This window comes from Salmo salar, chromosome ssa10 (genome assembly GCF_905237065.1).
Source record: "Salmo salar chromosome ssa10, Ssal_v3.1, whole genome shotgun sequence".
In the NCBI taxonomy this organism is placed as follows: Eukaryota; Metazoa; Chordata; class Actinopteri; order Salmoniformes; family Salmonidae; genus Salmo; species Salmo salar.
Window position 1 is genome coordinate 64696993 of NC_059451.1, and position 16289 is coordinate 64713281.

Below are 16289 nucleotides of genomic sequence, written 5' to 3' on the forward strand. Positions count from 1 at the left end.
TTTAAAGATAAGACTCTCCTTTATCTAACCACACTGTCCGATTTCAAAAAGGCTTTACAACGAAAGCAAAACATTAGATTATGTCAGCAGAGTACCAAGCCAGAAATAATCAGACACCCATTTTTCAAGCTAGCATATAATGTCACAAAAACCCAGAAGACAGCTAAATGCAGCACTAACCTTTGATGATCTTCATCAGATGACAACCCTAGGACATTATGTTATACAATACATGCATGTTTTGTTCAATCAAGTTCATATTTATATCAAAAACCAGCTTTTTACATTAGCATGTGACGTTCAGAACTAGCATACCCCCCGCAAACTTCCGGCGAATTCACTAAGAATTTACTAAATTACTCACGATAAACGTTCACAAAAAGCATAACAATTATTTTAAGAATTATAGATACAGAACTCCTCTATGCACTCGATATGTCCGATTTTAAAATAGCTTTTTGGTGAAAGCACATTTTGCAATATTCTAAGTACATAGCCCAGGCATCACGGGCTAGCTATTTAGACACCCGGCAAGTTTAGCACTCACCAATATCAGGTTTACTATTATAAAAGTTTGATTACCTTTTGTTGTCTTCGTCAGAATGCACTCCCAGGACTGCTACTTCAATAACAAATGTTGGTTTGGTCCCAAATAATCCATCGTTATATCCGAATAGCGGCGTTTTGTTTGTGCGTCCCAGATTTTTTTTTGATATAAATATGAACTTTTTGATATAAATATGAACTTGATTGAACAAAACATGCATGTATTGTATAACATAATGTCCGAGGGTTGTGATCTGATGAAGATCATCAAAGGTGAGTGCTGCATTTAGCTGTCTTCTGGGTTTTGGTGACATTATATGCTGGCTTGAAAAATGGGTGTCTGATTATTTCTGGCTTGGTACTCTGCTGACATAATCTAATGTTTTGCTTTCGTTGTAAAGCCTTTTTGAAATCGGACAGTGTGGTTAGATTAACGAGAGTCTTATCTTTAAATGGCTGTAAAATAGTCATATGTTTGAGAAATTGAAGTAATAGGATTTTGAAGATTTTGAAAATCGCGCCACAGGCTGGCAGTGGCTGTTACGTAGGTGGGACGAATTCGTCCCGCCGGTCCCATAGAGGTTAATATATTTGGATAGAAAACACTCTGAAGTTTCTAAAACTGTTTGAATGATGTCTGTGAGTATAACAGAACTCATATGGCAGGCAAAAACCTGAGAAAAAAATCCAACCTGGATGTGGGAAATCTGATGCTTGTAGTCTTTTCAAGTCATTGCCTATCTAACACACAGTGACTTAGGGTTCATTTTGCACTTCCTAAGGCTTCCACTAGATGTCAACAGTCTTTAGAACCTTGTTTCAGGCTTTTGCAGTGAACAGAGAGCGAACAAGAAGGCCGGGAAGTTGGTGACTCAGAAAATGACATGAGTTCATCGGCACGCTTTAATGTGATGAGGTAGCTGTGTTCCATAACGTTTTTCAAGACATTGGAATCATCCGGTTGGAATATTATTGAAGTTTTATGTTAAAAAGGCCCTAAAAATTGATGCTATACAATGTTTGACATGTTTCAACGAACATAAATATAACTTTTTTGGACTTTTCGTCGTGAAATTTGGACATAAATGATGGACTTTATCGAACAAAACAACATTTATTGTGGACCTGGGATGCCTGGAAGTGCCTTCTGATGAAGATCATCAAAGGTAAGTGAATATTTATAATGCTATTTATGATTTTAGATGACTCCAAAATGGCGGGTATCTGTATTGTATGATGTATTTTTCTGAGCGCAGTACTCAGATTATTACAAAGTGTGCTTTCCCCGTGAAGCTTTTTTTTTAAATCTGTCACAGCGATTGCATTCAGGAGATGTTTATCTATAATTCTTTGAATAACAGTTTAATATTTTATCAACGTTTATGATGAGTATTTTTGTAAATTGTTGTGCTGATTCACCGTAAGTTTTGGAGGAAAAATATTTTCTGAACATCACGCGCCAATGTAAAATTGGTTTTTTGGATATAAATACGAACTTTATCGAACAAAACATACATGTATTGTGTAACATTGAGACCTAGGAGTGTCATCTGATGAAGATCATCAAAGGTTAGTGATTAATTTTAGCTGTATTTATGGTTTTTGTGACCCCTCTCCTGCTTGGAAAATGGCTGTGCGGTTTTTCTTGTGTTGGCACTGTCCTAACATAATCTAACTTTATGCTTTCGCCGTAAAGCCTTTTTGAAATCGGACAATGTGGTTGGATTAAGGAGAGGTTTATCTTTAAAATGGTGTAAAATAGTTGTATGTTTGAGAACTTTGAATTATGACATTTTGTTGTTTTGAATTTGGCGCTCTGATTTTTCACTGGCTGTTGAATAGTGTGAACCGTGGGTGGAACGGTAGCGTACCACGTAGCCCTGACTTTCTCCCTCCAATAACTTGCTACACAATTTTTTTTTCTATGCCCACACCAACGGACAGCACCAATTCTGATACTAATACTAGTTAATGGCTCAAATGCAAAAATGTGTTTAAAAATGATTTGATACCACTGTCAAAATGTTACCATTTTGTATAAAGGATCATTTTGATGAGAGTCAGTATTAGGCCAGAGTTGACCCAGCTAACAACAAAAGTTCCTACAACTTCAGAGAATGTTCTCGCAAGAGTCTCATTAGGTCATTAACCTGTTATGGCTAGGGGGCAGTATTTTTCACGGCTGGATAAAAAACGTACCCGATTTAATCTGGTTACTACTCCTGCCCAGTAACTAGAATATGCATATAATTATTGGATTTGGATAAAAAAACACCCTAAAGTTTCTAAAACTGTTTGAATGGTGTCTGTGAGTATAACAGAACTCATTTGGCAGGCCAAAACATGAGAAGATTCCAAACAGGAAGCGCTCTCTCTGACCATTTCATGGCCTTCTTGATCATCTCTAACCAAAACAGGGGATCTCTGGCATGACGTGACATTTTCTAAAGCTCCCATAGGCTCTCAGAAGGCGCCAGAAAGCTGAATCGTGGCTTTGCAGACCCTGTTTACAGGCCCTGAGCCGACACCATGTTTACTTTCTCTCTCTTTGAATGAAAACAACCACTCCCGGTCGGAATATTATCGCTTTTTTTACGAGAAAAATAGCATAAAAATTGATTTTACACAGCGGTTGACATGCTTCGAAGTACGGTAATGGAATATTTTGAAATGTTTTGTCACGAAACCCTTCTTTACCCATCGGATAGTGTCTTGAACGCACGAACAAAACGCAGAATATTGCGTTTTTATAATATTGCGAAATGTGCTTTCACCTGAAAAGCTATTTTAAAATCGGACATAGCGAGTGCAGAAAGGAGTTCTGTATCTATAATTCTTAAAATAATTGTTATGTTTTTTGTGAACGTTTATGGTGAGTAATTTAGTAAATTCACCGGAAGTGTTCGGTGGGAATGCTAGTCACATGCTAGTCACATGCTAATGTAAAAAGCTGGTTTTTGATATAAATATGAACTTGATTGAACAAAACATGCATGTATTGTATAACATAATGTCCTAGGAGTGTCATCTGATGAAGATCATCAAAGGTTAGTGCTGCATTTAGCTGTGGTTTGGGTTTATGTGACATTATACGCTAGCTTGAAAAATGGGTGTCTGATTATTTCTGGCTGGGTACTCTCCTGACATAATCTAATGTTTTGCTTTCGTTGTAAAGCCTTTTTGAAATCGGACAGTGTGGTTAGATAAAGGAGTGTCTTGTCTTTAAAATGCTGTAAAATAGTCATATGTTTGAAAAATTGAAGTTTTCGGATTTTCGAGGAGTTTGTATTTCGCGCCACGCCCAATCATTGGATATTGGAGCGGTGTTCTGCTAGCGGAATGTCTAGATATAAGAGGTTAAACCTTCTTGAAAACACATGCAATACATCAAATTAAAGCTACACTTATTGTTAATCCATCTGCAGTGTCAAATTTCAAAAAGGCTTTACGGCGAAAGCAAACCATGCTATTATCTGAGGACAGCACCCCATCAAACACAGACAGACAATCATAATTCAACCCGCCAGGCGCGACACAAAACTCAGAAATAAAGATATAATTCATGCCTTACCTTTGACGAGCTTCTTCTGTTGGCACTCCAATATGTCCCATAAACATCACAAATGGTACTTTTGTTCGATTAATTCCATCGTTATATATCCAAAATGTCCATTTATTTGGCGGGTTTGATCCAGAAAAACACCGGTTCCAACTCGCGCTACATGACTCCAAAATATCTCATAAGTTACCTGTAATCTTTGTCCAAACACTTCAAACAACTTTCCTAATACAACTTTAGGTATTTTTTAACGTAAATAATCAATCAAATTTAAGACGGGATAAACTGTGTTCAATACCAGCCGAAAACAACGAAAGCACGTTCCAGGTCGTTCCTATCCTACCGATCTTTGACTTTGGCGATGTCATTTACAAAATAGCCTCCAACACTCTACTCAGCAAACTGGATGTAGTCCATCACAGTGCCATCCGTTTTGTCACCAAAGCCACTTATACTACCCACCACTGCGACCTGTATGCTCTAGTTGGCTGGCCCTCGCTACTTATTCGTCACAAAACCCATCGGATCCAGGTCATCTATAAGTCTTTGCTAGGTAAAGCCCCGCCTTATCTCAGCTCACTGGTCACCATAGCAACACCCACCCGTAGCATGCTCTCCAGCTGGTATATTTCACTGGTCATCCCCAAAGCCAACACCTTCTTTGGCCGAATTTCCTTCCAGTTCTTTGCTGCCAATGACTGGAACAAATTGCAAAAATGGAGACTCATATCTCCCTCTCATACATGAAGGGAACTCTTGTGCGCTAGCCGTATGGTTAGTGAGAAAGTCCATATTGCAAATGTACGCTCCCTTACTAGACGTCCGACTACGTCCGATAAATCTTCGGACGGCGTCGGGCCGCTCACAGGGGCCGGATCTTCCAGGAAGTCATTGAACGGAGTCTCTCGGACCTTCCGTTTCCGTTTAATAAAATTAGCAAATTTTGGTCATTTCTTTGCAGTTCCGGATTATTCCACGGGAGGGCGAATGGAATCATATTGCAAACGTAACATATATCACCAATCACGACACGGCTTTTTCTCCTAAACGGAAAAGAATTCGAAGACGAAACTCGGTCTGCGTGGGTTTGGCATAATGGGCAGTTGGCCCCGAACAGGATGGAGTCGAGGCCTCGACGCTTTTCGAGTTAAGGCTATTTTTCTGGGATTGAAAGTCAAACAGGAAAATAGAGTGCTGATTTGACTGCTTCACATCAAACTACATGAGCCTACGGTGTCAGGAGAAAAGGAACCATGCATTTACCAATGTTCATTTCAGAGAAATTGTACAATGACACATTGGTGATATTCAACAATAGGAGGTTTTTTTTCAGAAAAGTTACATATCCAGTTGCAGCGTGTTCAGATGAGTCCGTTAAGGCGGGTTTTGGAGCTCTGTGAGATTTCTGTGATTTTCTGTGATTTTCTGAAACAACACACACTTGTTCAACCCTCTGTAAATAAGTCCGTTCTTAACATAAAGACCTAAAACTCAATATTCTATAAGAGCCTAACGTTCAGATTCCTGTGTCAACCAGAAGTGCCTTAAAATGGTGTCATAGGGGCTGTTTTGAGGGTTAAAAAGGTCAGATCTTTCCACAACTTCATATGTGTGACTAGGCAACCCTCATGAACTGTAATTCAGTCATTTATCCTATCAGATGTCAAAGAAAAGCTCTCTCACACACACACACAGCAAGGACGGAGTGACACAGTGCAGTGCTTAAAGACACAAAGAGCCTGCAATGGCATAACCATTATCTCTAGGCTGTGCCGAGTTCAATGAGACGCCCCGCTTGACCGTAGCTCGCTCGGTCTGAGCGCAGTGACAGTGAGAAAACTAGGCCCAAAATGATGCCTGCACCAATATGTCAAGAGCTTTTGGGTGACAGTGAGAGAACCGTTAGGGTTAGAAGCACAATTCAACCTCAGGAGCGTTCCTGAGGTCCTCCCGATCTGTGCAAGCCTAACCTTGACCCTGTGGCATTAACCCTTCACAGTAAAAAGAAGGTGTTTAGATCAAAAAGTGTGCAATGACTTCTCTCCCAATAGGAATACATTGACTATTCTCAAAAATTCAACCTGAAGTCGATGTGGGTTATGAATGCCTTATGAACCTGTCTTCTATAAAAATCCATCAGGCTACTGTGAGGTCTACCTGTGTAGATTCTAAGGTTCCTGGAGCAACCGGAAGTTGTTAAAATCACCCTAGAGCTATTGTCATAAGCAACCTGCAGATAGTGAAAATCACGCAACTCAACCATGTGTCATTCAGTCAATTCTTAACCTGTTATGGCTAGGGGGCAGTATTTTCACGGCTGGATAAAAAACGTACCCGATTTAATCTGGTTACCACTCCTACCCAGTAACTAGAATATGCATATACTTATTACATATGGATAGAAAACACCCTAACGTTTCTAAATCTGTTTGAATGGTGTCTGTGAGTATAACAGAACTCATTTGGCAGGCAAAAACCTGACAAGGTTTCAGGCAGGAAGTGGCCTGTCTGACAAGGTGTCGTTCTTCTTGTCTCTGTTTATTGAAGAGTGAGGATCTTAGCTGTCCCGTGACACTTCCTACGGCTGCCATAGGGTCTCAGAAGGCGGTAAAAAGCTGAATCGTGGCTTTGCAGGCTCTGGCTGAAACAAAGTAGCGCGTTTGGGTAGTGGCTGGTTACAGTACTGTGAGACTCAGGCTCGTGCCCGCGTCGACCGAAAGCTTTGTTTACTTTCCTCTGTTTAGCTAAAAGGAGATTCCCGGTCGGAATATTATCGCTTTTTTACGAGAAAAATGGCATAAAAATGGATTTTAAACAGCGGTTGACATGCTTCGAAGTACGGTAATGGAATATTTAGATTTTTTTTGTCACGAATTGCGCCATGCGCGCGACGCTGATTTACCATTTCAGATAGTGTCTGGGACGCACGAACAAAACGCCGCTATTCGGATATAACGATGGATTATTTTGGACCAAACCAACATTTGTTATTGAAGTAGCAGTCCTGGGAGTGCATTCTGACGAAGACAACAAAAGCTAATCAAACTTTTATAATAGTAAACCTGATATTGGTGAGTGCTAAACTTGCCGGGTGTCTAAATAGCTAGCCCGTGATGCCTGGGCTATGTACTTAGAATATTGCAAAATTTGCTTTCACCAAAATGCTATTTTAAAATCGGACATAGCGAGTGCATAGAGGAGTTCTGTACCCATAGAGGTTAACCTCTATGGGCTAGGTGGGACGCTAGCGTGCCACCCGTGGTGCACTCCATCAACAGCAGGTGCATTTCAAGAGCGGCAAATTTGAATCCAAATAAATGTCAAAATTCAAATTTTTCAAAAATACAACTATTTTACACCATTTGAAAGATAAACATCTCCTTAATCTAACCACGTTTTACGATTTCAAAAAGGTTTTACGGCGAAAGCATAAATTTAGAGTATGTTAGGACAGTACATTTACAAGAGTTGTGTGTAATGTTTTGTCAAGTCAAAGACAGGGTCACCAAAACCATAAAACCAGCTAAAATGATGCACTAACCTTTTACAATCTCCATCAGATGACACTCCTAGGACATTATGTTAGACAATGCATGCATTTTTAGTTCTATCAAGTTCATATTTATATCCAAAAACAGCGTTTTACTATGGCATTGATGTTGAGGAAATCGTTTCCCTCCAATAACCGGCAGTCAAGTCAACACCACAAATTAAATAATTAAAATTAGAAAACATTGGTAAAATATTATATTGTCATTTAAAGAATTATAGATTTACATCTCTTGAACGCAATCAACTTGCCAGATTTAAAAATAACCTTACTGGGAAATCACACTTTGCAATAATCTGAGCACTGCGCCCAGAAAAATACGCGTTGCGATACAGACTAGACGTCATGTTGGGGAGATCTAAAATCGAAAATACTATGTAAATAATCCATTACCTTTGATTCTCTTCATCAGATGTCACTTCCAGGTATCACAGGTCCATAACGAATGTAGTTTTGTTCAAAAAAGCTCATCATTTATGTCCAAAAATCTCCGTCTTGTTAGCACATGATCTAAGCCAGCCGGACTTCTCGTCATGAACGAGGGGAAAAAAAATATTTACGTTCGTTCAAACATGTCAAACGTTGTATAGCATAAATCATTAGGGCCTTTTTTAACCAGAACATGAATAATATTCAAGGTGGACGAATGCATACTCTTTTATAACGTATTGGAACGAGGGTACCCAACATGAACTCGCGCCAGGTGTCTAATGGGCCATCATCGTTCCATGGCTCTTGTTCGGTCAGATCTCCCTCCAGAAGACTCAAAACACTTTGTAAAGGCTGGTGACATCTAGTGGAAGCAATAGGAAGTGCCAAAATATTCCTCAGCCCCTGTGTTTTTCAATGGGATAGGTTTAAAGTCAATACAACACATCAGGTATCCACTTCCTGTCAGAAAATGTCTCAGGGTTTTGCCTGCCAAATGAGTTCTGTTATACTCACAGACACCATTCAAACAGTTTTAGAAACTTTAGAGTGTTTTCTATCCATATATAATAAGTATATGCATATTCTAGTTACTGGGTAGGATTAGTAACCAGATTAAATCGGGTAAAAAATGTTTTATCCAGACGTGCAAATGCTGCCCCCTAGCCCTAACAGGTTAAGGCCATTGCTCGGGCACCGAATGACCTATCGAGCCGAAACTTGGGATTCGGGGTCGCCTCACATAGGCCTACACATATTGTCAGAGCTGGACCCGCAGCTATAACGTAACTATGTGTTTTATGTTTTTTTTATGGTTAAAATTGAAAGCACTGTGAATTATAGGCCTTCTCTGACATATGTGATAGTTGGCTTCTATACGAGTTGGAAAAAGTGGATTTGGTGTCAGATGGTATCAGTTTGGTGTCAGAATGACATCTAATTTATTGCAAACGTAACGCGCAATATTGCAAATGTAATGCGCATTTGCAATATGATTCAACAGCAAAAAATATCACCAAAGTTGACATGATGAATCATATTGCAAACGTAACGCGCAATATTGCAAACGTAATGCGCGTTTGCAATATGATTCAACAGCAATAAATATTACCAAAGTTGACATGATGAATCATATTGCAAACGTAACGCGCAATATTGCACGGGTAACGTGTATTTGCAATATGATTCAACAGCAAAAAATATCACCAAAGTTGACATGATGAAATCAACACAATGAGCGATAGAGAGGAACCACAGTCACTGCTCGGCCATCCCCAGTTCATTGGGACAGTCAATTATGCATTTCTGCAGGGTTTTTGAGCATGCCAAATTCGTGATGTTGAGATCCATTGAATCATATTGTAAATGCGCATCCGTGCACATGGTGACCCGAAATGGGTTACCAGGATTCATTTTTTAGAAGGGTTTAAAATGCCTTTAGGGGGGTGCAAGGGGTCCACGGTTGGGTAGGGAGCACCTTCCATCAGTGCCCATCTAATATGAGGCGCCCCGAGTCATTTTGGACATTTTTCAAAAAAATCGCTAAAAAACGACAGTCCCACTTCTCTCATGTCACCATCAAGCCATGGAGAGGAATCACAGTCACTGTCCGGCCATACCGAGATCATCGGGACAGTCAATTTTGCATTTCTGAAGTGTTTTTGAACATGCCATTGAAACATATTGCAAATGCGCATCCTTGCACATGGTGACCCGAAATGGGTTACCAGGATTAATTTTTTAGAATGGTTTTAAATGCCTTTAGGGGGGTGCAAGGGGTCCACGGTTGGGTAGGGAGCACCTTCCATCAGTGCCCATCCAGTATGGGGCGCCCCTAGTCATTTTGGACATTTTTCAAAAAAATTGCTAAAAAACGACAGTCCCACTTCTCTCATGTCACCATCAAGCCATGGAGAGGAACCACAGTCACTGTCCGGCCATACCGAGATCATCGGGACAGTCAATTTTGCATTTCTGAAGTGTTTTTGAATATGCCAAATTCGTGATGTTGAGATCCATTGAATCATATTGCAAATGCGCATCCGTGCACATGGTGACCCGAAATGGGTTACCAGGATTAATTTTTTAGAATGGTTTTAAATGCCTTTAGGGGGGTGCAAGGGGTCCACGGTTGGGTAGGGAGCACCTTCTATCAGTGCCCATCCAGTATGGGGCGCCCCTAGTCATTTTGGACATTTTTCTAAAAATTGCTAAAAAATGACAGTCCCACTTCTCTCATGTCACCATCAAGCCATGGAGAGGAACCACAGTCACTGCACCGCCATCCCCAGTTCATCGGGACAGTCGATTATCCATTTCTGCAGGGTTTTTAAGCATGCCAAATTCGTGATGTTGAGGCCCATTGAAACATTTTGCAAATGCGCATCCGTGCACATGGTGACCCGAAATGGGTTACCAGGATTAATTTTTTAGAATGGTTTTAAATGCCTTTAGGGGGGTGCAAGGGGTCCACGGTTGGGTAGGGAGCACCTTCCATCAGTGCCCATCCAGTATGGGGCGCCCCTAGTCATTTTGGACATTTTTCAAAAAGATTGCTAAAAAAACGACAGTCCCACTTCTCTCATGTCACCATCAAGCCATGGAGAGGAACCACAGTCACTGTCCGGCCATACCGAGATCATCGGGACAGTCAATTTTGCATTTCTGAAGTGTTTTTGAACATGCCAAATTCGTGATGTTGAGATCCATTGAATCATATTGCAAATGCGCATCCGTGCACATGGTGACCCGAAATGGGTTACCAGGATTAATTTTTTAGAATGGTTTTAAATGCCTTTAGGGGGGTGCAAGGGGTCCACGGTTGTGTAGGGAGCACCTGCCATCAGTGCCCATCCAGTATGGGGCGCCCCTAGTCATTTTGGACATTTTTCAAAAAAATTGCTAAAAAATGACAGTCCCACTTCTCTCATGTCACCATCAAGCCATGGAGAGGAACCACAGTCACTGTCCGGCCATACCGAGATCATCGGGACAGTCAATTTTGCATTTCTGAAGTGTTTTTGAACATGCCAAATTCGTGATGTTGAGATCCATTGAAACATATTGCAAATGCGCATCCATGCACATGGTGACCCGAAATGGGTTACCAGGATTATTTTTTTACAAGGGTTTTAAATGCCTTTAGGGGGGTGCAAGGGGTCCACGGTTGGGTAGGGAGCAGCTTCCATCAGTGCCCATCCAGTATGGGGCGCCCCTAGTCATTTTGTACATTTTTCAATAAAATCCAAAAAATGACTGTCCCACTTCTCTCATGTCACCATCAAGCCATGGAGAGGAACCACAGTGACTGCACGGCCATCCCCAGTTCATCGGGACAGTCAATTATGCATTTCTACAGTGTTTTTGAGCATGCCAAATACGTGATGCTAAATGCCCATTGAATCATATTGCAAATGCGCATCCGCGTATTTGCAATATGATTCAACAGCAAAAAATATCACCAAAGTTGACATGATGAAATCAACACAACGAGCGATGGAGAGGAACCAGGAGCATTCCTGAGGTCCTCCCGATTTGTGCAAGCCTAACCTTGACCCTGTGGCATTAACCCTTCACAGTGTAAAGAAGGTTTTTAGATCAAACTGTGTGCAATGACTTCTCTCCCCATAGGAACACATAGACAATTCTCCAAAATTCAACCTGAAGCCTATGTGGGTTATGAATGCCTTATGAACCTGTCTTCTATAACAATCCATCAGGCTACCATAAAACCAGCTAAAATGATGCACTAACCTTTTACAATCTCCATCAGATGACACTCCTAGGACATTATGTTAGACAATGCATGCATTTTTAGTTCTATCAAGTTCATATTTATATCCAAAAACAGCGTTTTACTATGGCATTGATGTTGAGGAAATCGTTTCCCTCCAATAACCGGCAGTCAAGTCAGCGTCACAAATTAAATAATTAAAATTAGAAAACATTGGTAAAATATTATATTGTCATTTAAAGAATTATAGATTTACATCTCTTGAACGCAATCAACTTGCCAGATTTAAAAATAACCTTACTGGGAAATCACACTTTGCAATAATCTGAGCACTGCGCCCAGAAAAATACGCGTTGCGATACAGACTAGTCGTCATGTTGGGGAGATCTAAAATCGAAAATACTATGTAAATAATCCATTACCTTTGATTCTCTTCATCAGATGTCACTTCCAGGTATCACAGGTCCATAACGAATGTAGTTTTGTTCAAAAAAGCTCATAATTTATGTCCAAAAATCTCCGTCTTGTTAGCACATGATCTAAGCCCGCCGGACTTCACTTCATGAACGAGGGGAAAAAAATATATTTACGTTCGTTCAAACATGTCAAACGTTGTATAGCATAAATCATTAGGGCCTTTTTTAACCAGAACATGAATAATATTCAAGGTGGACGAATGCATACTCTTTTATAACGTATTGGAACGAGGGTACCCAACATGAACTCACGCGCCAGGTGTCTAATGGGCCATCATCGTTCCATGGCTCTTGTTCGGTCAGATCTCCCTCCAGAAGACTCAAAACACTTTGTAAAGGCTGGTGACATCTAGTTGAAGCAATAGGAAGTGCCAAAATATTCCTCAGCCCCTGTGTTTTTCAATGGCATAGGTTTAAAGGTAATACAACACATCAGGTATCCACTTCCTGTCAGAAAATGTCTCAGGGTTTTGCCTGCCAAATGAGTTCTGTTATACTCACAGACACCATTCAAACAGTTTTAGAAACTTTAGAGTGTTTTCTATCCATATATAATAAGTATATGCATATTCTAGTTACTGGGTAGGATTAGTAAACAGATTAAATCGGGTACATTTTTTTTATCCAGACGTGCAAATGCTGCCCCCTAGCCCTAACAGGTTAACATCCTTATCATTTATCGCCCTCCAGGTTCCCTTGGAGAGTTCATCAATGAGCTTGACGCCTTGATAAGTTCCTTTCCTGAGGATGGCTCACCTCTCACAGTTCTGGGTGACTTTAACCTCCCCACGTCTACCTTCGACTCATTCCTCTCTGCCTCCTTCTTTCCACTCCTCTCCTCTTTCGACCTCACCCTCTCACCTTCCCCCCCTACTCTCAAGGCAGGCAATACGCTTGACCTCATCTTTACTAGATGCTGTTCTTCCACTAATCTCATTGCAACTCCCCTCCAAGTCTCCGACCACTACCTTGTATCCTTTTCCCTCTCGCTCTCATCCAACACTTCTCACTCTGCCCCTACTCGGATGGTATTGCGCCGTCCCAACCTTCGCTCTCTCTCTCCCGCTACTCTCTCCTCTTCCATCCTATCATCTCTTCCCTCTGCTCAAACCTTCTCCAACCTATCTCCTGATTCTGCCTCCTCAACCCTCCTCTCCTCCCTCTCTGCATCCTTTGATTTCCTCTGTCCCCTATCCTCCAGGCCGGCTCGGTCCTCCCCTCCTGCTCCGTGGCTCGACGACTCACTGCGAGCTCACAGAACAGGGGCTCCGGGCAGCCGAGCGGAAATGGAGGAAAACTCGCCTCCCCTGCGGACCTGGCATCCTTTCACTCCCTCCTCTCTACATTTTCCTCTTCTGTCTCTGCTGCTAAAGCCACTTTCTACCACTCTAAACTCCAAGCATCTGCCTCTAACCCTAGGAAGCTCTTTGCTACCTTCTCCTCCCTCCTGAATCCTCCTCCCCCCCCCCCCCCTCCTCCCTCTCTGCGGATGACTTCGTCAACCATTTTGAAAAGAAGGTTGACGACATCCGATCCTCGTTTGCTAAGTCAAACGACACTGCTGGTCCTGCTCACACTGCCCTACCCTGTGCTTTGACCTCTTTCTCCCCTCTCTCTCCAGATGAAATCTCGCGTCTTGTGACGGCCGGCCGCCCAACAACCTGCCCACTTGACCCTATCCCCTCCTCTCTTCTCCAGACCATTTCCGGAGACCTTCTCCCCTACCTCACCTTGCTCATCAACTCATCCTTGACCGCTGGCTACGTCCCTTCCGTCTTCAAGAGAGTGAGAGTTGCACCCCTTCTGAAAAAACCTACACTCGATCCCTCCGATGTCAACAACTACAGACCAGTATCCCTTCTTTCCTTTCTCTCCAAAACTCTTGAACGCGCCGTCCTTGGCCAGCTCTCTTGCTATCTCTCTCAGAATGACCTTCTTGATCCTAATCAGTCAGGTTTCAAGACTGGGCATTCAACTGAGACTGCTCTTCTCTGTGTCACGGAGGCTCTCCGCACTGCTAAAGCTAACTCTCTCTCCTCTGCTCTCATCCTTCTAGACCTATCTGCTGCCTTTGATACCGTGAACCATCAGATCCTCCTCTCCACCCTCTCCGAGCTGGGCATCTCCGGCGCCGCCCACGCTTGGATTGTGTACTACCTGACAGGTCGCTCCTACCAGGTGGCGTGGCGAGAATCTGTCTCCGCACCACGTGCTCTCACCACTGGTGTCCCCCAGGGCTCTGTTCTTGGCCCACTCCTATTCTCGCTATACACCAAGTCACTTGGCTCTGTCATATCCTCACATGGTCTCTCATATCATTGCTATGCAGATGACACACAATTAATCTTCTCCTTTCCCCCTTCTGACAACCAGGTGGCGAATCGCATCTCTGCATGTCTGGCAGACATATCAGTGTGGATGACGTATCACCACCTCAAGCTGAACCTCGGCAAGACGGAGCTGCTCTTCCTCCCGGGGAAGGACTGCCCGTTCCATGATCTCGCCATCACGGTTGACAACTCCCTTGTGTCCTCCTCCCAGAGTGCTAAGAGCCTTGGCGTGACCCTGGACAACACCCTGTCGTTCTCCACCAACATCAAGGCGGTGACCCGATCCTGTAGGTTCATGCTCTACAACATTCGCAGAGTACGACCCTGCCTCACACAGGAAGCGGCGCAGGTCCTAATCCAGGCACTTGTCATCTCCCGTCTGGATTATTGCAACTCGCTGTTGGCTGGGCTCCCTGCCTGTGCCATTAAACCCCTACAACTCATCCAGAACGCCGCAGCCCGTCTGGTGTTCAACCTTCCCAAGTTCTCTCACGTCACCCCGCTCCTCTGCTCTCTCCACTGGCTTCCAGTCGAAGCTCGCATCCGCTACAAGACCATGGTGCTTGCCTACAGAGCTGTGAGGGGAACGGCACCTCCGTACCTTCAGGCTCTGATCAGGCCCTACACCCAAACAAGGGCACTCCGTTCATCCACCTCTGGCCTGCTCGCCTCCCTACCTCTGAGGAAGCACAGTTCCCGCTCAGCCCAGTCAAAACTGTTCGCTGCTCTGGCACCCCAATGGTGGAACAAGCTCCCTCACGACGCCAGGACAGCGGAGTCAATCACCACCTTCCGGAGACACCTGAAACCCCACCTCTTCAAGGAATACCTGGGATAGGATAAAGTAATCCTTCTAACCCCCCCTTAAAAGATTTAGATGCACTATTGTAAAGTGGTTGTTCCACTGGATATTATAAGGTGAATGCACCAATTTGTAAGTCGCTCTGGATAAGAGCGTCTGCTAAATGACTTAAATGTAAATGTAAATGTAAATGTGATGTTGAGGCCCATTGAAACATATTGCAAATGCGCATCCGTGCACATGGTGACCCGAAATGGGTTACCAGGATTCATTTTTTATAAGGGTTTTAAATGCCTTTAGGGGGGTGCAAGGGGTCCACGGTTGGGTAGGGAGCACCATCCATCAGTGCCCATCCAATATGGGGCGCCCCTAGTCATTTTGGACATTTTTCAAAAAAAATCGCTAAAAAACGACAGTCCCACTTCTCTCATGTCACCATCAAGCCATGGAGAGGAACCACAGTCACTGTCCGGCCATACCGAGATCATCGGGACAGTCAATTTTGCATTTCAACAGTATTTTTGAGCATGCCTAAATTCGTGATGCTAAATACCCATTGAATCATATTGCAAACGTAACGTGCTGTATTGCAAACGTAACGCGCATTTGCAATATGATTCAACAGTTAAAAATATCACCAAACTTGACATGATGAAATCAACACAACGAGCGATGGAGAGGAACCACAGTCACTACACGGCCATCCCGAGATCATCGGGCCAGTCAATTATGCATTCTGAGCACGTCAAATTCGTTAAAAATATTTAAAGCAACAGAGTCCCACTTCTCCCTCATCATACATGACAAGTAGACTGTCTGCGTTGATTCATGGCTTAACATAGGGCTATATATCATTTGGGCAGT